The 22107-nt window shown below is 43.6% G+C and overlaps 1 protein-coding gene across 2 annotated transcripts in view; it reads right to left on the bottom strand.

Annotated features, from left to right (window-relative positions):
• LNPK (lunapark, ER junction formation factor) overlaps nucleotides 1–21725 on the bottom strand; it is a 1074215-nt gene extending 1052490 nt beyond the window's left edge. The window contains exon 1 of one of the 2 annotated variants that reach the window (XM_069616137.1): nucleotides 21578–21725. The gene's annotated coding sequence lies outside the window, so the exon portion shown is untranslated. Of the gene's footprint in view, nucleotides 1–21555 lie in introns of both variants that reach the window. The other variant, XM_069616138.1, reaches the window with a different exon arrangement.
• Between the last annotated feature and the right edge of the window lie 382 nt (nucleotides 21726–22107).

Below are 22107 nucleotides of genomic sequence, written 5' to 3'. Positions count from 1 at the left end.
AAACATAAATACAACGTTATTGTGTTTGAAAACGCTGCGGTTTTTCTTTCTAAGTTTCTCAGGCTCCTCCGGCTTGGAAACTTAGAAAGAAAAACTGCAGCGTTTTTGAAACACAACCGCGTTGTGTTTCTGCCTGCATTGGCTATCACTTTGGGTCTACGGTGCGCCCCTGGGGAGCACCGGAGACCCAAAGTGATAGCCACGGCAGGCAGAAACACAACGCGGTTGTGTTTCAAAAACGCTGCGGTTTTTCTTTCTAGGTTTCTCTGGCTCCTCTGAGCCAGAGGAGCCTGAGAAACTTAGAAAGAAAAACCGCAGCGTTTTCAAACACAATAACGTTGTATTTATGTTTGCGGTAGCTTCAAAAGCTACCGCAAACATAAATACAACATTTTTAAAGCTGTGGTTTTATTTCTAAGTTTTCCGGGCTCCTCCAGCCCGGAAAAAGGAAAAAAACGAACGCAGCTAGTGCTTATTTAAAAAAAAAAAAAAAAAAAAAAAAAAGCACTTACCGAGATGCAGCTGCAGCTTTTCTGCCTGTAGTCTCCGGTCTGCGTCCTCCGAGTCCCGGCACCAATGAAGGAAAATCCACCCAGTGGTAGCTTTTGTTTACTACAGCTGGCTGGCTTTTCCTTCATTAGTGCCGCAAAAGCAAAAGCAAAAGTGAGCACAGACGGGCATCCATTTCACAAAATGGATGCCCCCATGTGCTTGCTTTTGTAAATTTTGAGCTTCAATTGCTCAAAATTTTACATAGGGACTTAAAAAAAATAAAAAGTGGCAATCTATTTTTTGTATTATTGCCCATCTTTGTTTGCAATAACATTTTTGGGGCGAACCATTCCTTTAAGTGCAATCCTGCAATTAATATCAAATGAATAGGGGGAAGAGTGTAAAACAAGAAGCTTTGTGCACAATCTGGCTGTCTGGGCAATCAAAGGGAGGGTGCCTTACATTGGTAAATGAAAATTAATGAAGATACTATAATCAGATTCAGCAGAGAGGCACCAGGACAGAGAGCAGGGACTAGCGCTGAAACCTTTGGCATGCCAGATGTTTTGGACTATAGATCCCATCAGACACAGCGAGCCAGCATAGTCAATTGTGAGGGATCATGGGATCCCTAGAACAAAACTTCTAAAGAACCAAAGGTTGCAAATCCCTGGACTAGACAGGCATACTGTTACAAGTGTATAAGGATTAACAAAGTGAAGTGCATACCCGGTACAAGATTACCATTTGTATTATTCAGAACTATGTACAGGTTAGAGGGAAGAGAAGTGACTAAGTGGTGGTGGGGGGTTGGAACAATACCACCAGGCAGCTCGGTTGCTCCTTGCAGGGAAAGGAAGGTGCCTTTTCAGGGTGATCTTTATGCTGGAGAAGAGTGAGATAAGCTTCATGAATGCGGTAGGAATTTAAAGGGGTGTGAAGGAATACACAGAAGGAACAAAAATAAGGTAGTGAAGGGAGTACATTGCTATTGTTATTGTTATTTATGCTTGTACTGTGCCAAAGCCCGTAGGCATCCAGGCGTCGAGAGACAGGTATAGTGACCGAGCTGCTAACGAGAATACATACTAATTAAAAGAGATATGTTTTCAGTTGTTTCCGGAATGCAAGGAGATCCTTAGTCTTACGCAAGGAAGCCGGTAACGCATTCCATGTCTTCGCTCCTTGAGTGGAAAAAGCCCTGCCGAGCCCACGCGATCATTTCACTCGATGTTGTCCTAATAAGTCTTCAGCTGACCCAAGGTTTCTTTTGGGCTGATAAATACTAACAACGTCCTTCAGATAAGTTGGAGCATTCCCAAAAATGCATTTATGGCAGATAGTTAGGAGTTTAAACTGGATTCTGGTTTCCACAGGAAGCCAGTGTAGTTTTCTCCTAGCTGCCGTAGTAGGTTCTGAACGTTTCATCTGGAAGATGATGCGGATGGCTTTATTCTGGACTTTTTGTAATTCTTGGATATTAGCTTTGCTTGCCCCACCTAAGAGCGCATTGCAGTAGTCTACACGTGGCAAAATAATGGCTCTTACAAGTTTGGTGCAATTTTCAACTGAAATAAGAGGGGCGACCTGCCTGAGCACTTTAAGATGATAATTTGTGCTCTTAGTAAAGTCTGTGACATGAGCTTCACAGTCTAGGCTATTTTCCATGAAGGTGCCCAGGGTTTTAACTTTCTGCACAACCTTAATAGAACTGCCATCTATCCTGAAACTTACATACTCTTGGTCCAACTGGGTTAGTGCCTGACGGGGACAAATAGCATCAGTTCCGTCTTTAAGGCATTCAAGCAGAGCCAATTGGTGGACATCCACTGCTTTATCAGTAGGTAAACCATATTCACTGTTTGTTAGTCAGCATCGTAATCACCAGTGATATCGAGAACCAACTGAACGTCATCAGCGTAGTTACAAAAGAAAATCTGAAAAGACTAATTCACTACAGAGAGGGAGAATGTAAATATTAAACAATAATGGAGATAAACATGCTCCCTGGGGTACACCACAAGTTATAAGTTGTGATTTAGAAGCACTATCCCCCCAGTACACCTGTGACCGTCGGCCCTCCAAGAATGATCTCAACCAAGCTATGGCATTGACAGAGAGGCCCCCGACAGTCTTCTTTCTGTCAAGTAGAATTTTATGATCAAACAAATCGAAGGCTGCTGATAAATCCAACAGCATCAGCAGCCCCGACTTACTTTCCTCCAGTTTAGACAGCATGAGGGTCTGTAGATCCAAGAGAGCAATCTCAGTGCTATGATGGCTTCTAAAACCAGATTGTTTGACGTGTAGTATACCAGCCATCTGTACATAAGCCTGTAGTTGGATGGTTGCTACCTTGTCTACAAGTTTAAGAAAGAATAAGGTATTGGTAATTGGTCTAAGATTAGCTGGGTCGATAGGATCTAGTCCTGCTTTCTTTAATAGGGGGGAGACTTTCTTTAATAGGGGGGAGACTGCAACATTCTTAATCGACTGGGGGAATGACACCTAAATGAAACGAAGCATTAGAAAATGATACATGGTAAATACATGTGAAGGATTGCTATATGGCAAGGGTCAAAAGGCCCAGTTTTAATTCTTATTAATAGAAGGTAATCCTTCTCAGAAAGGTTGGTCTGCTAAATAGGCCTGCTTGCATTAAACTCCATGCCAAAAATTAAAGTGCACACCTCTGCCCTGCTGCATCAGTCTGCTGATTTGCAGCACCTGTTTTCCAGATGAATATAGCAGGTGCAGAGGTGAAATTTGACAGCAAAATCAGTGCCAACTGAGGATGCATTTCAATACCATAATGATTATTATAAACTTGAAATAGAAGCCCCATCCGGGTTTTTGTATGACAACTTGTAGTTCGCATAATTATTAAAGCCACATCTGATTTGTAGCATACATGTGAACACTGAGTCCAGGCCAGCAATGTACAGGATGTGCATATTCTCTATAGTCTTCCTGTCTCTGCTGCAGCCAGCAGGACAATAAGCAGAGGGAGCAGTCTATCTTTGATCATCTCTTTCTAGCACAGGAACTCCCAGCAGGGGAGTCCTGGGATTTCAAGCTTCAAATATGCACACCTTAATCAAAAAGGTCAGCCTCCCACTATAGTATCGCATACCAAAGGGACTTTGAAGTTGCACACTTGGGAATGGGGGAAGGATTAGACAGGGCAGAACGGAGTGGACGAAGGGTTGTTCCATCTTGGTTTTCTTTTTTCTTCTAGCCTTCTCCACTATCTGCAAAGCAAATCACTTTGGATATGATGCAAGAAAGCAAACGTTATTTGTTAATGGATCATGATTGGACCCTTTAAAGCAGGCTTGCTTTTATCCAATACCCTGTGGCCTGTTGCCTTTATAAAAAGGAAGCTGGACACTCACTCCTCCTTCCATTACTTTAGTACTAATGAGACAAAAATTCCTCATTTTGACAATGTTCGGAGAGCAGTCCATTACAAAGCCCTCGTCCGGAGATTTTTCAAGTTCTGCTACCCAACCATTGCCAGGGAAAACTGGGAACAATCTGTTGTTGGATCAAGAACTGCATTTTATGGCAGCTGCAACAGTACCCAGGCTCCTCAATGGAACAGATTAAGGTTTCCTGCATGTGCCAAGTAGCCTTCCACGTGGGAGTGAAGAGGAAAAAGGACTAATCTTGTCCACGAGCCCCTAGATTGGGACTAGCAGCACCAAAAGAAGCCGAACAGCCGGATTCCTGCATTCCACAGCATCGACCCATCCTCACAAGCGAGTCAACCACATTAGAACGCTTTCAAACCGCCAGGACCTGCTATGCTGCTTTTGGCACTCCGAACTGGCTCATCTACACACCCTAACAAGCAGAGCTTGTGAACTGTTCAACTCGAATCACCAGCTCGCCACTGTGACTACTTCAAACGGTTGCCTCTTCGAACATTTCGTTGGACCATCAAGGTCATAGCTTCGAACCGCCATGGACCTCGACTCACATCACTCATCGACCTGATCTAGCAGTTGCCAATGTCTCAAACCAGCTTGAGCTTCAAACGAACCCAGGTGACCCATCCGAACTGCCTACACTTGGACGCCTCCTTTGGACTGCATGGAGCTCACAGCCCACCATTTGGTGTGTTTAATTAACATATTATAACCTGGATTGGACATTACTTTATTTTGGACTGCTGTACTATTGCTGTATGGGTTGCTACGGTTGTCACATTCACACATCCTACGTATCCTGCCAACGGCCTACATTGCCACAAAACGTAGGGAATGTATATATGTCTTGACAGTCTGTTTCACCTTTATGATTGGGATCACTGATGGTATGTAGTAGTGCGAGGGCTAAGTACCCAGTTCAGCCACTACTACTCGGGGTACACTTGCACAGCAATCGTCATTTTGTCGCATGACATGTTGAAGAAGATTTGAAATCTCAAAGTGAGAAGGGGTGAGTAATGAGAGAAGCCAGGTACCGGGGGCTAGCCTATGGATCATTTGTAGACAAGAGAATTGAAGGAGGAAGTGTAACCCGCAGATCAGAAATTAAGGAACACAAATGTTGAGGGGAACGTTTGAAGTGAAAATTGTAGCGTGAACTATATGTAGACCCATAAGAACACAGAAGATCTGCTGGGTTATAGCAGAGTAGTTTTAACAATAAAGAAGATTATGTATGCAAGTGAACTTAAAAAGAATTATCTTTCTATTTTCAGGTTAACGTACGACACTATCTTCCAATCCTACTATACTATGGACTGACACTATGAGAAATGTAGTGTTTTTATAGGAATGTATGTACTAATGTAGAAGGGTGCAGAATTTAGATGCACCACTAGCCATTGGTTAGTGCTAATGGACTCTTGGCGAGTAATAAATAGTATGCTGTCTGCATGTATAGAATTAAGGTGGCGAGGGGGTTGTGGCTTGCAACTTGATGTTTTTCCCCCCTGAATGTAGGATTTCATTGACCTGCAAAGAAAAGCATATAAATCAGATTTTCTCAATGAATTGTCTAAACACCTCCGCCCCTCAATCGGGCGTAAACGTTTTTTACCAGCTGAAAAGAACATAGGTGGTACGAGTGGGAAGAAATGATCTGGTGAGAAGAATTCCGATGGAGCATCTAGAAAATACATAAACTTTGGAGCCTGAAGGGCAACCTTCGGCGAGTTGGTGCATCTAGGCTGTTCCCTGCAGGTCTGTCCCACTAAATAAAGCAGATAGTACCCCTCCCCCCTTGTTCCACGAAAGTGCCCTAAATTAAGGTCGGAGGACAGCACACTTTTGATCAGTTTCTATGGGTTGTCTGCGCCCGACATCAGTACATAACATAGGCTACTGCATCTAGAGGCTTCACACTTCCTAGGATTTCTACTTAGTATCTGTGGCCAAGCTGAGTAAGCAAATCCACCAAGACAACCATCATCGGCGAAGCCTAAAACAGAACCAGTACCAGCATATGACATAGCTCTGGTTCGCACGCAAGGTTCCAGAATCATCTGCCCAAAGCCGTAGGAATCAGTAGAGTTCACAATATAAGCACCCAGTGTCTGAACTGAAATTATGCATCCTGGCACAGACCTTGCCTAGCTTGAAGCGGGTCAGCTGGGTAGTACAACAAAGCATCCTGTTGTACAGCATTAAGCAGGGCAACATTTATTCTGGGCAACAAAATAGTTCTGGCAGGCTGTAGCTGTCTGGTTAATTTTTGTTGGTTACTATAAACATTCACCAAGAACTTCATTTCTGATCCATCATGACCCTTTTAGGGAACCATTCCATCCAGGTACCGTCAAGCGGTTAGAGAAGGAGACAGTAAAAGAAGTCCCATCACTGTACTTTGTTTTTTTCAATAGGTATTTCTTAGACGCTGTTGCAGTGGATTTCATTTTGCAGGAAATCCACTACTCGTTGTCTAGCTGCCTGTTTTATAACGAAGACAAATCTATTTAAACTCAATCCTTACCTGCCTTTGCATCATTTCTAGGCGATTAGTAATACTATGCTTTTCTACTCGTTTTGTGCAAATGTAGTTTAATCTATTAACATTTTACAGTACTCCATGCACCTCTGATGGGGGGCCTTGTCATACTACGTAGATGTTATTAGTTGCTTCACTCCGAGGACAATCATACAACTAAGGGTCTATTGGTTCTTGGTAGGCTTGCTTGAAGATTAGCGAAGTTTGCACCATTTCCCTCCATCAAGGCATCAATTGCCCAGAGGTAGGGGAAGATCACAGGAGGCTGATGAAGGTACAGATAGCAAAATTAGTTGTTTTTTTTAAACAAAAAACGTTATTTGCTCATCATATACAATTGGTTTTGCATTGCCATATCTTTTTTCACAGCTCAACATTACATACTGTAGTAACTGCAACACCTCCCCTCCCAATCCCCCCTAACCAGTCTGAGAGCAGCCCCTTATATCCTGTCTCCTTCAGCTCAGTCCTCTTCCTCCTCCAATATCCCTCAGTCTCTTCGGGATGTATTGGTGTGCAGTGTCCTTAAGTGCATAGGTAAGAAAGGGTGACCAAACTTTACTAAATTTCCTCAATGACCCATGGATTATCGCCGTCATCTGCTCCACATCCACAGTGTCCCAGATTGCATAATACCATTGTATAATGGATGGCAGTACCTTCTGTTTCCATTGCTTTGCTATGCAACGCTTTGCGGCCATCATTAGGTTTGCCAATAGTTGAAAGCAGGAACCTGAAGCTGCGCTTGCTGGGTTTACAGCCCTGATTTAGATAAAGATTTAGACTCACGAGTCCTCGGGGTCTTGACATAGGTTCTGGGAAAGGAAATTGTGACCTCTGGTGATTTGGATTACTCCTATAGAGCTGGGAAAATCATGAAGGACAGATCAAGGCAGATCATTTTGGTTTTAACCAAAATCAGTGTAAAGGAGAAAATCTTGAAGGCAGCAAGGGAGAGAGGGGAAACTGGTTCTCGATGGGAGATCCCTTGCTATTTATGAGGACTTTCCCAAGGAGATCGTTGAGAAAAGGAGGGCTTTCAAGGTCGCCAAAGCCACTGCTCTGGAGAAAAAGAGAACTGTGTTGGTGAAGCCTGCAACTCTGAAGATTTACATGGAAAAGGGTGTGAAAACAACAGCAGACCCTGCTGAAAATGAACGGTGGCTTAAAGAGGCTGAAACCCAATGAATATACCAGGAATAGCTCAGCCTTTCATTTAGAACGTTGGGTTAAATTGCAGCAATGTAATATTTAAAAATGTTAAGATTTGGATGTTTATATTTACATTTATGTTCATTTATTGGCGTTATTGGTTAAATGCAGGGTTACCGTTATAAACAGCTTTGTTGAGTTTCGAGAGCGTGTGGTGTGAAAGGGAGGGTGTGCGCTACTTTGTGAGGTGCCTTCCTTAATTTAAGAAGTGAAAGCCGGAGTCTAAGAAATGGCAGAGCATACCGCATTGCCCTGCAGTTTATCGTACTCTAGACTTGCGACGCGAGAACCTCGTCCCAAATGCTGGATAGTTGCGAGGTGTGGCCACCAGGATGCGTATTGTTGTTACGCTGATGTTGCATCCAGGAAGGTGAGATTTGGAATGACGCGTTCTTGGCACCGGTTCATGGAGGCACTGTGGTATCCATCCTGGTCGGTGCTTAAGCAGTGCAGGGGGGGGGGGATCTTTAAATGATTGTCTTGAACGTGAGTTAAGCAACTTAATCGATCCCCATGTATCTCGAGGGCCAGCACGACTATTGCTGGAGCTCGGGCGGTATATGGTGTCTGTGGAAGGTTCCTTTGGGTGTCGGATGATGTCGGTGGCTCGACATTAATCAATTTATTTTTCATACAAAGAATGGGTCATCTGGTTTCTCCGGTTTGGCCGATGCATGCCGTTTGTAATTAGATTGAAATTCCTTGTTCAGTGACAGGTTACGATCTGGGTTTGTGTGTAATAAGTAACGTGGGTCTGATGTCAGTGGTCGGTTTGACCGCTGAGTGTATGTTTACACCCCCATATACCAGGAATGTCTAAATGCATTTTACTGGAGGGAACTTTGGGCGGTGCGGGTTTGGTGAGGGCATTTCCATTGCTCTTCTGTTTTGTTGCTATCCCTGCATCATTTATATCTGTTTGGCGGCTGTGCCCCAAAGTTCGAGTTGATCATGTCCTCTTTCACGGTCCATAAGCACTGGCAGACGAGTGTGGTGCAGTAGGTTTAAATTGTAAGAGAAAGAAGTTTGGTTATGCAATGGAGGGATGTGGTAGTATGACTCTGGATTGATGGGGTACTTAGTCATGCTCCAGTAGTCAGTTCAATAGGCAAATAGATTAAGTTTGGGGCAATATGGTCGGTAGTGGTGACCTTGAGGTTAAGCATATGCTGTCCTATGTGGCACTATCACCTCCTTTTTAGTTAATAGAATATTTTCTCTCTCTCCCTCTCTCTCTCTCGATGCCAGGAGTCATTTAGGGATGCTTGTCACTGATTACGATATGGCATTTATAACGCGCAAATACACAAGTGTTTCAAGAATCATACATGGGATGAATAGCTACATGAATAAAAAAAAAAGGAGGCAATGTTAATTAAACTCATTCTAGACTTAAGCCGAATGCCAATAGATTGAGATAATATTTGACTGCTGAAAGGAACATTTGAATAAGCTGTCAAGTTCCACGGTAAGAAGAAGTGATCACTAGGAAACTTTAGAAGTAATGGTGTATTCACATGTAAATAAGTTGCTGCAGCATTTAGGTTTTGGGGTATGGATTTTACTAAGATGTGCACTTTAACTATTGAATTCTATGGGCATGGGACGGGACAGATATCTTTCTATAAGGGAGCTGCTGGTGGGTTTGTACTGACAATAGGGGTGTCACGGTATTAATTTTATGACGGTACAATAACCTTCTTGCCAAATGACGGTATATCATGGTTATCGCGGTATAGCAGGTGGAGCTAACTAATCTTAACAAATATTTTGTAAAAGGTCATAAATTGTCAGACTTATCATCACAAACAAAACTAGGCACCCAGGGCCAGAATTGGGCTTTTCAACATACTTTCCACTGAAATGCCACCCCTTGCTTCCACCAAACACACGTGAGGAGAGGAGGGGAGCAGGGGGGGGGGAGCTCTGCTGCGACTGGCAAAGCAAGCTGAACAGCTTTTCTTAAGTGGTCATTTAGGCTTTCAGCTCCCCTACTGGCTACTGGTGAAGATTAACATGTTGCCATCTTGATAACCTGCATGCCACAGATCAATGGAGGCTGATGGTAGTATACGCTTGTGCGCATACACACACGTACACGCACTCTCTTTACGTTACAGCCTTTAGTTTACTTGCTGGCGAAAAGGTGTTCAGTAATCACGGACATGTTACCCTTTGGTATGGCAGCAGGGAATACCCACAGAGACTACAGAGACTAATTATATGTAAATTCAATGATAGAATCAGGGAAATCCCCCATTGTCATATGTTTAGAAAACATTATCCATTATAAATATATAAACCCCAAAGCCGTCAACCCAAAGTAAACCCTCTTCCTTCTTGGCACTGTATTTATTCTTCCTATTGCTAACATATTGATTTTGTGACAGGCACGTGTGGTTTATGGAATGGCATTAAAAACTGCTCCAACTGAAACTACTTGGCAGACGGCACATCCAACAGTGCAAGACCAAGACTGCGCAGCACTTGCTTACTGCAGCCTTTCAAAATTAGATTGAAAAGCACACTTAACGGTATGAACGGTATAAACAATGTGACGGTTATTATTGTTCAATTAAGTGGTTCACGGTATCTTTAACGGTATACCGTAATACCGTTACATCCCTAACTGACAATACCAAGCGGTTGCAAGTTCCGTTATTGTTCTTGTGTTTCTTCACAGTGTGGGTTCTGTTCAGTTCTAATATGGCCCAGGCTAACAAAAAAGGCTTGGAAATAGTGTCTTGGAATGTAAATGGTGTGAACTGCAAACAAAAGGAAAGGGAACTCACTGCCTGATATGCTCATCTCACCAGGACTTCTCACCAGGACTTCTTACAATGGGGACGGACTCTAGTCGAAAGTATAAGCTTAGATTATTCAGATGGAATTCTTGTGGTTATAACAGCTTCCTGGGGAATGAGGAAAGGAAAAATCTTTGAAACATAATATTCTTCTCCATGAAGCCTGGTTATTTGTCCCCATGACATCAGATGGGTTCACCGTTTTCCTGCAATTGGCTAGGAAGGGTGAAGGTAGAAGACTCTCTGGGGTCCGATTGTACTGATCCAGAATTCTAGGTTAGTGGATGCAGAGGTAATTTCAGATGATCTCTATGGGTTATTGGCTATTAAAGTAGTACTTAAGGGTCTTTGGTTCCCAAAGCCAATTTTGGTGAAAAATATATACAATAACCCATGTAGATCCAAATTGAATGAATTACTGATGGGATAGAGTGATGCATGTGATACTTTCATGTGCCATAACGGGTTACACATCTTAATGGGAGGAGGAATGATGGGAGGGGGTCCCGGGCAGAGTGCATCCCACCTATGAGGGGCTTCCACAATGGATGTGTGTTAGCCCCGTGTTTGTTTAATCTTTATTTATCCAACCTGGGTGTCTTTCTTAGGAAGACCTCATTTGCTCCACCGAGATGGTCAACAATAAGTATTCCGTATCCAAAGTATGCAGATCATTTAAATTCTTTTAGATAGAACTCAGGTCGGTGTGCAGAGCCAAATGAACGCAATCAGGGAGTATTCTGCTATGAAAGAACTAAGCATAAATGGGAAAAACAATATTATAAAAGGTTTTACGAGTAAGATAAGATTGGAAGTCGGCGACAGTTGGACCATGGGTGCTGAAAAGCCGATTCCAACTAATTCCCTGACCTATCTTGGTATTAATTTGGATGCGACAGTAAGTGTGGGGGTCTATTTGGGGTAGCACTACGTATTATCCCCACTAAAAATATTGCCGTATATATGGTCGCCTGGAACGGCCATTGGCAATATTTTTGGGGGGTGGGTCGCCCGCAGGTTCCATGGCTTAATATTGCTGCAAAAATATGCCGATATTTTTGTAGGGCAATATTTTTGCAGGGATATTAACACATGGCACCCAATTTGTGCCATTTGATGTGTAAGGTGACCCAAGTGGCAGCCAGATGAAAATTATTTTAAAAAAAAGATTACAGATTTTCGCTGTGTCCACTTGTCACCTTTTACAGAATGAAGGTTGTGCCATGCCTTGTAGATGGCACAGAGATAAGCCACGGCTTGCGATCTGTGCCAAATGAAAAGGTTAAGTCCAGGGTTTGGAAACATGACCTGGGCTTGCCCAACTGCGTGCCCATCACAGAACTAAGGTTTGAATTAGGCTTGAGTTCTCCAAGTAGCCTTTGGTCTGGAGAATTCTCCTGTTATACAGACGATTACTTGTATCAAGGAGGCATTCGCTTTACGAAGAACTGGCGGGAGTCATTCCTTCTGGAACTGTGAAAGCAATTGAGAACTTTAGGGCTAGAGTGGAACGAGTGTTGAGTGATATATGAACTAGAGCTTGTGTGTTAATGTTAAATCCGAATGATGTAAAAAAAAAAAGAAAAAAAAAAAAAATGCACCTTCTTAGATGGGACTGGATAAGCAAAATCCAGAAGACGGGAGTACACATTATATTGTAGCCTCTCTATTCTTCATAAACCACTGGGTGCTCTACCGAAATATCCCACAAAGTTTCTGAATGGCTTTTGGCCATGTCAGTTCCTTGGATTCAGACAATCTGCTCCTGGCAGGAGAAATATGTAATATTAGAACAAGTAGGGAAGGAGTGAGAATGGGTTATTCTCATTGTGGTAACAGGGATGTGGTTAAAAATCGTGAACATATAGTTCTATTTTGCCCTGCCTTACAGATAAGAACTCAGCTATTTAGGCAATTCACACATGATTTCAGCCTACTGAACTCTCAATCGTTCTTCTCAAGAATTTCAAGTGTGGAGAATGCTGCACCCACAATTAAAAGTAACAGTCCGGTGTAAGTTAAGCTGGTAAAATTGGTATTGAATAATAGTGAGTGCTTTTGTTGCAAGTCAACCGGTTGTAAATGTACAGTGAGTTGTTTTTAATGTAAATATCAAACTTTTATTTGTAGTTTGTTTTAACAATGTTTTACTTTTTTTGTATGTGAACTACTGATTTGTGCAAGGTTGAGTATATGCAACCAGTGTCACAATAAAGGAAAAAAATACAAAAATAAAACAAACATTTTCCCTTTCTCATTAAGTATAATAAAGTTGTACTTGTTCACGGTTTATACTTGCTTGTGGCAATACTTGTTACAATTGTTCCCAAATTGACATCTCATAAATGGAGACTTGTACAGATTTTGCCTTTCACCTTCTTCATTAATGTTTATCTAATACTGGTAATATTTACTCCAACTTTCCCCATATGGACTGCTCTTACATGAGGATGTGTAAATTCTGTCTTTCTAATTAACTTGGTCGGTATTCAAAATACATTTTCCCCCAGGATCCCCAACACCTATGGGCAGTCTCACCGGTGTTTGATGGCGACTCCGAAACGTGGCACGTTGCTGTAGTGATGTTTTAACTCGTGGAAGGCTTCCCTGCTTTGCAGACCCTCATTTGGTTCCCCCAACAACTGCGCATTCAGAGAACTCTGGCAGTTTAACAAGACTGTCTCCCCAACAGCCTCGCTTCAGCGGCCCTTCCAAGGCATCTGCTGAACTTCTCTAGGTCTCAAGCCTCTCCAGTAAAGTATGCTCACAAGCGGTTGTTTGGTAGCATCGGTCTCTCTCAGCACGGTCCGTCTCCATGCGTCCGATTCCCGCTTCACTCGCTCAGCATCTCTCCTCCACCTCTCAATTGAAGGTGTTCGCCATGTTTAAATGTCCTGCACAGCCGATTTCCATTATGACAACCAGTCTACATGTTTAGCTTGGAGTTTCCTTCAATCCACATTAACTCCTTCCTGTTCCTCGTCTTCAGTACTTGAGGATTAATTAACCACTCGCCACTGGCTCTTTCCCTCTATCCATTTGTGCACCCTCTCCTAAAAATAAAGCTGTCCGCTGACCCCCCTCCAGCCCGGCTAACTATCGCCCTATCTCTACTACCCCCTTCCTGGTTAAACGCTGGAAATGTTGGTCCTCCCCCAACTGACCCGTCACTCTGATCTTGTTAACTGCTTTCATGATCATCAATCTGGATTCTGGGTGGAAACTGTTCTCCTGAACACCCGTGAAACCATGCTTGCAAATCTCGACTCCAACTCTCCTGCTGTTGTCATTCTCCTCAATCTCTCCTCTGCCTTTGACACGGTCAACCATTCCATCCTCATAAAATGGCTCAGACACACTCTGCATCACTGACCAGGCACTGGACTGGCTGACCTCTTTCCTCACTAACCGCCCTTCCCAGCTGCAATTGGGCCCTTTCTCCTCCACCACCACCCCTCTCTACCTGTGGAGTCCCCCAGGGCTCTTTTCTATCGCCTTGGCTCTTCAATATCTAGCTCACCCCTCTTGCTCACCTGATCTCTTCTTTCTCCCCATTTCCAGTGTTATGCCGATGAGACAGCTTTCCTTCACACTTCCCTCTACCTCCCCTTCTTCCTCCCTGACTGCCTGTTTGCTATTCAGGCATGGTGCGCAGAAGCAGAAAATTATCGCTGTCTCAATGCCACTAAGACAGAGATCATCCTCATCAGGACACCTGTACCCTATTTTCCTCCTACCCTCTGGCGGCCTTGGGCCCTCTACCCCCACCATTTTGTGAGGCCAAAAAACTCTTGAGTCATCTTCGACTCTGCTCTCTCCTTCACTCCTCACATCATGGACCTTCTCACCTTCCCACAGAAGCTTAATGTCTCCAGAGCTCTGGTCCTCCCCAGGCAAGACTACTGCAACAGGCTGGACCAGGCTGGACACTGTCCTCCCTTCGCCCCCTCCAGCTAATCGAGAATAGGGCTGCAAGACTTATCCTTGGCTTCCAGCCCAGGGACTGGATCTCTCAGGCCCCAACATCTCCCCACTGGCTCCCGGTGGCTGCAAGATCAAATTCAAGAACCTCTGCATCATCCACAAGGCCTTCAGGGGCATGGGACCACTCCATCTCCAACTTTCCCTCCCTAAATACTCCCCTGCTAGAGCCCTACGCTCCTCTAATTCCAACTCTCTAACTGTCAAATGAGTCCAAGGAGAGAGAGTGGGAGTAGGTCTCTCTCCACGGATGGTGCCTCCCTATGGAACAGCCTCCCCACCTCTCGAAGATATGAGCAGGACCGCCAAGTTCCGGAAACTGCTCAAAACTCTGCTCTTTTCTAGCTCTTTCCCTTCCTTGATAATTACCTCACTGCCGATGTGACCGGTGGCCTGATCCTCATGAACCTCACAGGAGCTGTGACCCTTCCTCAGTCTATTCCAGCACCCTTGCCCCCCACCGCACTGCCCTGTGGCTCCACATACCACCCTTGAGAGTTGCATGTGCAAACACTTAGCTGAGGCTCTCCTCCTGGCTCCCCTTAGCACATCCCTCTTGGGCCCTCCTCCCGCACTTGTCCACTTCCTCTGCTCCCTCTTCCATCCCCCTCCCCTGCACGTCTCTATAATGCACGTGCACAGCCGAACACCGCAAGGCCTAGTAGGACCACAACTGATTAATATATATATATATATATTACTGTTATGTTTTTGCCACTGTTATAATTTCCCTTGTTCCCTTAACATTTAGCGTGGTGGTACTTTGAAACACATTCCTGTTGTATCAAGCGCCTAACAAATGCACAATAAAATGAAAACATTAAAATGTGAGTGGAGTCAATGGGAATTTTAGATCTTTTAAGGTTGTATTGTTTTTGATATTTGTTTAAATCAAAACCATCAGTCATGACAGTATGCCAGTGGCATTTTAGAGGTTATAGTGTTTTCGTCAAGGGGGTGGTGGGGTAAGTGGAGTATACTGTGTCTCTCTTAATGGAGTCATCACCTCCTCCCAATAGTCGCCCCTTCCCACATGATCTGCCCTCAAAATACCACCCCAGGATCAGGATCGGATAGCAGATGCCGTCCCCTGACCATGTGGGAGAAGATCATCATTGGAGAATCAGTGAGGACTCCCTCCGCAGGATTAATCAGTTTCATATTGTGGTCAAAAAGAACCCCAGGTTTAGTAGCTATACTGGTCAGTATACTGGATACAGTGAGTGTTAGGAGTTTGGGGGGGTTAGAGGAAAGTGAGGTAATGGGTTAGAAGATAACCTCAGCTTTGGAGGAGTTCTGCATCAGGCATCAAATCTCCATCAGGGAGTCATAGGTGCAACACCATTGGGTTAATTGAGCTCCAGCCCCACCCCCCGAAACTCTGGGCAATGCCTGAAGTGGCCTGCTGAGCCATCATAAGCTTAGGAGTGGTGACCATGTTTTTTTAATGGCATAGCATAAAAATAATTTGTAAAATGTATACTTATATATTTTACACATGCTTCTTACACCGCACTCTATGTTCTTTTATATGTATGGCAGAGAAGGGACATGGACCGAATTGCCTTTTCTGAAACATCCATCCGCTGTCATACAAAGCCACAGCAGCATGTCATTTTCATGCCAGTGCAAATGCTTTGGCTTCTTATGGAATTTAACTGCTTTTTCCGCCAGCTAAAAGCAGGTGGATTCCAAAGGACTCCATTTGAAATATTGCCTACCATGCATGATGATGGTTTCAATTGTCATCTTATGCTTGCTGTATGTTTACTTGTTCTAATGTAAAGCACTGGAGTAAAGGGCTATATAAATTCAATAAAATACAAAAAAATAAATACAAATACATGAATGGCAAGTGGCATTTACTTTAATTATCACTACAAAGTGAAAAAAACTAAGGCATACAGGTGTGTACGCCTGTATTTACACCTTTGTTTTGCACTTCATACTGCAAATGCCAACTGCTTGCATGGGACCTGTTTTTTTATGTAAGGGTAAAAGTAACGGTCCCCTCAGTGAAATTAACATTTTTGGTAAAAAAAGGACCCCCTACATTTCTTAAAGAGCCGAAAGCACAGTGCTGTACAATAGGAGACATTTCAGTCTATCATTTTGCAATTATGACTTTTAGTTTCACGTTCAGGATGTGGACAATAAAAAGATACAGTGATATATTTGGGCTGAGCATAAGTATTTACATGTTGCCAGATTGCTTTACTATGGGATGTGCATTTTTCAAATAAACATTATAATACAGTATTATTCTAGCGCTTGAAAGCCAAAACTTAAATGTGTAAGTAGAGGTCAGAAGGTATGGCCAAGTGCCTAATTTGCAGAGAGTAAAATCCCAGGGTTTGCTGTTTAAACAAAGTGTGTAATCTCACTGTGACTTAGCTGCTTAAAACTAGGTCCTTAGAAGTGATCAAGTTCACACTATTAAAAAAACACCTTCTTTGCAGTGGGGCAAATGGATACGATTTTATCCCTAAAATGGTTATCCTTGTGCTCCCCCCATTAGTGGCCTCCGAAGGCCATATAGAATTGCATTATTGGGTGGGGTGAAATAGCCCTGGATGCCATCAATAAAAGACCAGAGTCATTGGGGAGATGCCCCCAAGTAAAAGGCCTGCGGAATCAAAGCCAAAAAAAAGAGAGAAAGTGGGCCTAGAAATCGGAAGATACTAAGCTGCCTTGCATGAAAGAAGCAAAAGACACATGGCAAGGATATTTTGACTAATCCATGAAGAGCTGGACTGATATTCCATGAGACCACAGTGCGCAAAACCACCGCGCAAAGAATCACAGTGCACAGTACCTCAAAGAAAAATGCCAAGATTAGAAGCAGCTGCAGTAAAATGAAGTTTCTCTCATGTGCGAACTAAAGAAAATGCCCTTTTGTGTTTCTTCCAAAGTGACAATTGCAAAAGCAAAATGTTCACCAAAGCCACTAAAAGAGTGTTTATGATGCCCTCATTCATGCAGGGGACAACTCTGTAGTGACAATTATACCTGCTGAAACTGTATGCCTTCTAAGAGTTCATTTTAAAGTGAAATGTGAAGTTAAAAGGCAACGTACGGCTGAGTTTGAAAGGCCCTGTGCTGCTTCCCATGTGTTTCTTTTTCTCTCTTTTCTCAAGATGTGAAACTGCATTTCAGGGCCCTGGTTGTCCTGGAGATCTGGGCCTGCAACTTCAAACCTCAGCGTCTGCCCTTACAAATACAACTTTAGATACTGTTAGAGATTAAATTTGCGGTGGCAGACTAGATAAGGAGGTCGGTTCTGCCGCACCTCTGACCTCCAGGTCACACAAACTCAATAAACAGGGCATTAGTGCTCATTAGCTCTTGAAGGGTTGAGCTAATCTAAACAGAGAACCCTCTCTTGACGTCACAAGCATGAACAGGGAAATTGAAGCTAAGAGAGCTAGGGTGGGGGCGAGAGCCAAGGAGTGGTTCGGCTGCCCATTGTTTAAATGGGTAGAAATGTATTTATCGTGTAAAAATGACAGTATTTATCTCACAATAGTTATTGTGGGATTGCTGGAAAAATGGCAGTTAACCCCTTCTGTGAGGTAAACATAACTAGTTATTCAGGAAAATGTTGGGGCCTTATTGTGTTTACTAGTGATGCAGAAAATTGATGAAGCATGTAAAATATGATCGCTGTGGCGCCCATAAAGGGCCATATTTTTCACTGATACGAGTCCGGAGTAAATGAAGAAAAACTGCAGCTCTGCACAGGAACGACATACAGACTCCTGAGTATTGTCATTTGACTTGCATGGAAATATAGGTGTAAAAAAATGTATTCATACATGGAATGTTTTGGAAGTTAAGGGTATTTGCAAGATAGTGAGATTTTAAGTGCAAAAACATGACCAGCCCACCTGTCGAGTGATATGATGAAGTGCTCTCCTCCCTTAGTGTCCCAAGGCACTGCCATATTTTCTGGACCCATCAGCACACAGGTGGGAGTAGGGTACTGGAGCATTAACCAATCCCTTCTGCAGGAACTATGACAAGTCAGTGATGTCATTTGCACTATAACTAAGTCTGCCCGCCTCAGAGCAGGACGTTTCCCCACTAATCCCACAAGGTGATCGGCTGTCGAAATCTGGAGAAACATCCCAGCAGTGAGAGGCCTAAATCTTGCAGAGCAGCCAGGAGATTGAAAAGCTGACTTTGGATCCCGTGGAGGACTCAGCAGAGACCTTGACTGTCCCCTTTTTGCTGTCCCAGCAGGGCCCTGACGCTCCCCGATGTTCAGTCCAGACCTCTCCTGTAAGTAGAACTAAACCCCAAAAGTCATAGACTGTGTAGGCCCTGTATTCTTGTAGCATTGCCTGAGATAATTCCCCATTGCAAAACCCCCATTTGCCTGTATATTTCAGTCATTTCCCCCATTGAAGAATCCCCCATTAACCTCTGTAGATCCTTAGTCTATTTTTCAAAGTAAATCAATTAATTCCCCCATTGAATCCACAGGATCTGTATTGGTGGAATTCAAAATCAACAATCTTTTCCCAGTGTTTTGTGAGCCGGTATAGTCCTAAAGATTTGCCAAAAGAATTCACTTCAAAAAGCCCTGTTTTCATGGGTGTCCTATTGTAAGGTGCAAAACGAAATTGTTCCCATCTTCCCAGTGTAAGGTGCAAAACGAAATTGTTCCCATCTTCCCAGTGTAAGGTGGTAAACAAAATTGTTCTGATGTTCCCAGTGTAAGGTAAAAACAAATTCCCATTTGCATTTTCTGTTTCACCTTGCCCTTGTGCTAAACACCCCAAAATCAGTTTTCCCATTCTGTTCTGATAATAAACCTGAAGCCCTGTGTTATTGTCAAGTGTGGCAAATCAAATTGTTCCCCTTGCATCCCCGTCTCCTCTTTAATGTTGTAATTAAGTCTTCCAAAATCTGCTTTTCCCCTTGTGTGCTGACTAGTATTCTGTAAATCCCCGCCTGTCTTTCTAAGTCTAAGCAGAACGAATTCCCTTCCTTTCTATTCTTTCCCATAGCAGTTGTGATAAATAATTTAAAACCCCCCATTTTCCCATTGTGCTGTGCCAAACAAATGTTCCCCTTTCCTTTCTGCCTCCCATATTGTTTCTGTGAACACCACACAAAAAACGATATTTCCCTTGCATTCAAGCCCAATTGAGGTTTGGGTGGTGAGGATTGCTGGAGGGGTCGGGGGACTCTTACCACTGTGCTATCAAAGTGTGTTGAATTGTTTTTCTTCTGTCTTGTAATTTGAAAGGAAGTATTTGTCAGTTATCTCAACTTGGTCCCTTTCCAGAAGTCATTGCGTTTTTGTGTTGCCACAACATAGGTGGCTGATGTAATCTGTCGGTTCTAATTTGATTTCAATAAATATCTTATTAATACCCACCGGCCTGGTTTCTAGTCCATTGTGACGCTGGGTATTCGTTGGGGTTGTGTGCGAGACGGGTTGGAGGCCTTATCAAAAAAGGACCTTAAGTATAGAAATTAAGTGTTTTTATTCTGCGCACACATTCACTGTAGGGGAAGGAGATCACAGACTTGCGTGTGACATGTAATAAACCGTGACAATTGTTTGCGGTAACTACCCCCCACTTCACATACCACCTAATTTTAAAGACAGAAATATAGTTTCACAAGATAATTAATGCACCAGAGTGTATAGCATAGCAAACTAACATTAATTTCCTGCCCTCTTAATGCCAGTCTCCCAAGTGGCCTGGGCTGTTCAGACCACTGCATGGTTGACTGTGGTGTCTGCCAGAGTAGTGTGGAGAGTTGTATTGGTGTAACTGTGGTGGGTTAGTGTGGTGTTTTGGAAGTCTCACGTGAACATTGGTTGATGTATTGTGTAACCCATGTTTTGCTGTTGGAAGTTGTGATGCGTTAGGCTAGGGGATACCATGTCAGGGGACACTGTCATGACACAAATTCAAGATCCACAGTATCTAATCCGTTTTGCGGGACCTCCCTTCTGACTGCACACAGACACCTCAAAGGCACTAAAACTGCAGAACCGTTCAGTCTTACATTGGATTACGGTAAAATGCAGCTGGATATGCATCATGAACTAGCAACTGGCGGATCCAATAACGCACCTCAACACAACCACAGAAATACGATGTTGGCAGTAACCATCACAACGTGCATTTTGTATTTAAAAACATTCTGTTTTGGGAAATGGGTATTAAATTGCAGTATTGGTTGCTAATATGACACTCAAATGAGAAAATTGCTTAGGAACTGTTTGAAAATAAAGAGTGACTACCAGGACTAAAGACAGAACCTTGATGGAACCCGTCCTCCCCACAACTAACCCCCCCAAACTAGAATCCCTCACGTGTCACCGTCAAACTGTTCCTCAATTCCTTTAAATTAAAAGCTGTGAGGCGGTGCAATGATTTTGTAGCGGTGCCCAAGTAACAGCAGGACGTCCGCTTAAGTAATTGCCATGACGAGTTGGCAACACATGAGTCGATTGGAGCTGCAGCAGGACGAGGTGTGTTTTGTGCAATATGACCATTCACGGGTGGTTTTAAAGGGCCAAACAGAAGAGCTGGAAAGACAGCTAGTACTAAGGTCAGGTGGTGAAGGATTTAGACTAGTTACTGGCACGCGTGTACCATTTGGCCCAGCACTAACAGAGGTGGAAAAGGCTGAATTACCAGATCATGGTAATACAACTGGGAAGTACGAATCTGCGATTGGATACAAGAAGGTTTTAGAAAAGAACGTGGGTGAATCCCAAAAACTAAGATGTTTGAGTGGGCACAAGATAGAAGCAGGTTTGAGAGGGTGGGTACTATCATACAGAGAAGGAGGTGGGAAGTGTGGTGAACGCAAAAGAAGAAAAGGTAGGACTATTTTAAGTCAGAAACGGAAAAAACAGGTTATTAGAGTAACATGCTTTTTAGACACACTCTTATTAGAGGCAGACACGGCCAGTAGTGCAGCATGCAATGCACAGAGACCTGCAGAGATGCCGCAGGCTGACCCTTTTCTCCCAACCCTTACAAGGAAATGCGCTGCGCATGTTCCTTCCTGCTGCACCCAGCGCGCGCCTCTACCTAGGAAAGGCCCGCGCACGCAGTACCTGCCAGCAACGCACGCAGTACCTGCCAGGAGCACACGCATCCACATTGGAGCCGCCTCCTGTTACTTCAGATTGTGCCAACTTGGAACTTCCAGGTAGTGTCTAGTTCCCATCCGAGGAACGGACTATAGCAACGCCCCGCCTACTTTTCATCACGTGACTTTAGACACGTTTCCTTCCATTCACGTAGCGTCCGACGTCATCATTGTGATTTTCTTGAGGGCGAACGGGGAAATTTTAGGGTTTCGGATGTTATTCCAACTGTAATCTGCGTGCTTTTGGCTGGCTGAGATTAAGGTCGGTGTTTTTTCGGCATACTGGGAAAGTTTCTGCAAGACACCAGGTGGAGTGTCCGACTTAGTCTTGCCCCTCATCGTGATTTTTGTGAACGGAATCCGAGAAGGCTCTGGCTGCAAGAGCAACAGGAATCAATGATATTGGGTGGCTGAGATCACAATTGATATTTTGTTCAGGATACCAAGTTCCTGCAAGACTCCAGATGCAGACTGGGGGCGCCTGGAAGAAAGTCCCATTTAAAGTATAGGGACTTTT

The sequence above is a fragment of the Ambystoma mexicanum genome, chromosome 9 (assembly GCF_040938575.1).
Source record: "Ambystoma mexicanum isolate Mex_15411 chromosome 9, UKY_AmexF1_1, whole genome shotgun sequence".
Classification (NCBI taxonomy): domain Eukaryota; kingdom Metazoa; phylum Chordata; class Amphibia; order Caudata; family Ambystomatidae; genus Ambystoma; species Ambystoma mexicanum.
The sequence above is the reverse complement of the archived record's forward strand: the minus strand, read 5'-3'. Positions and strand labels throughout refer to the sequence as shown.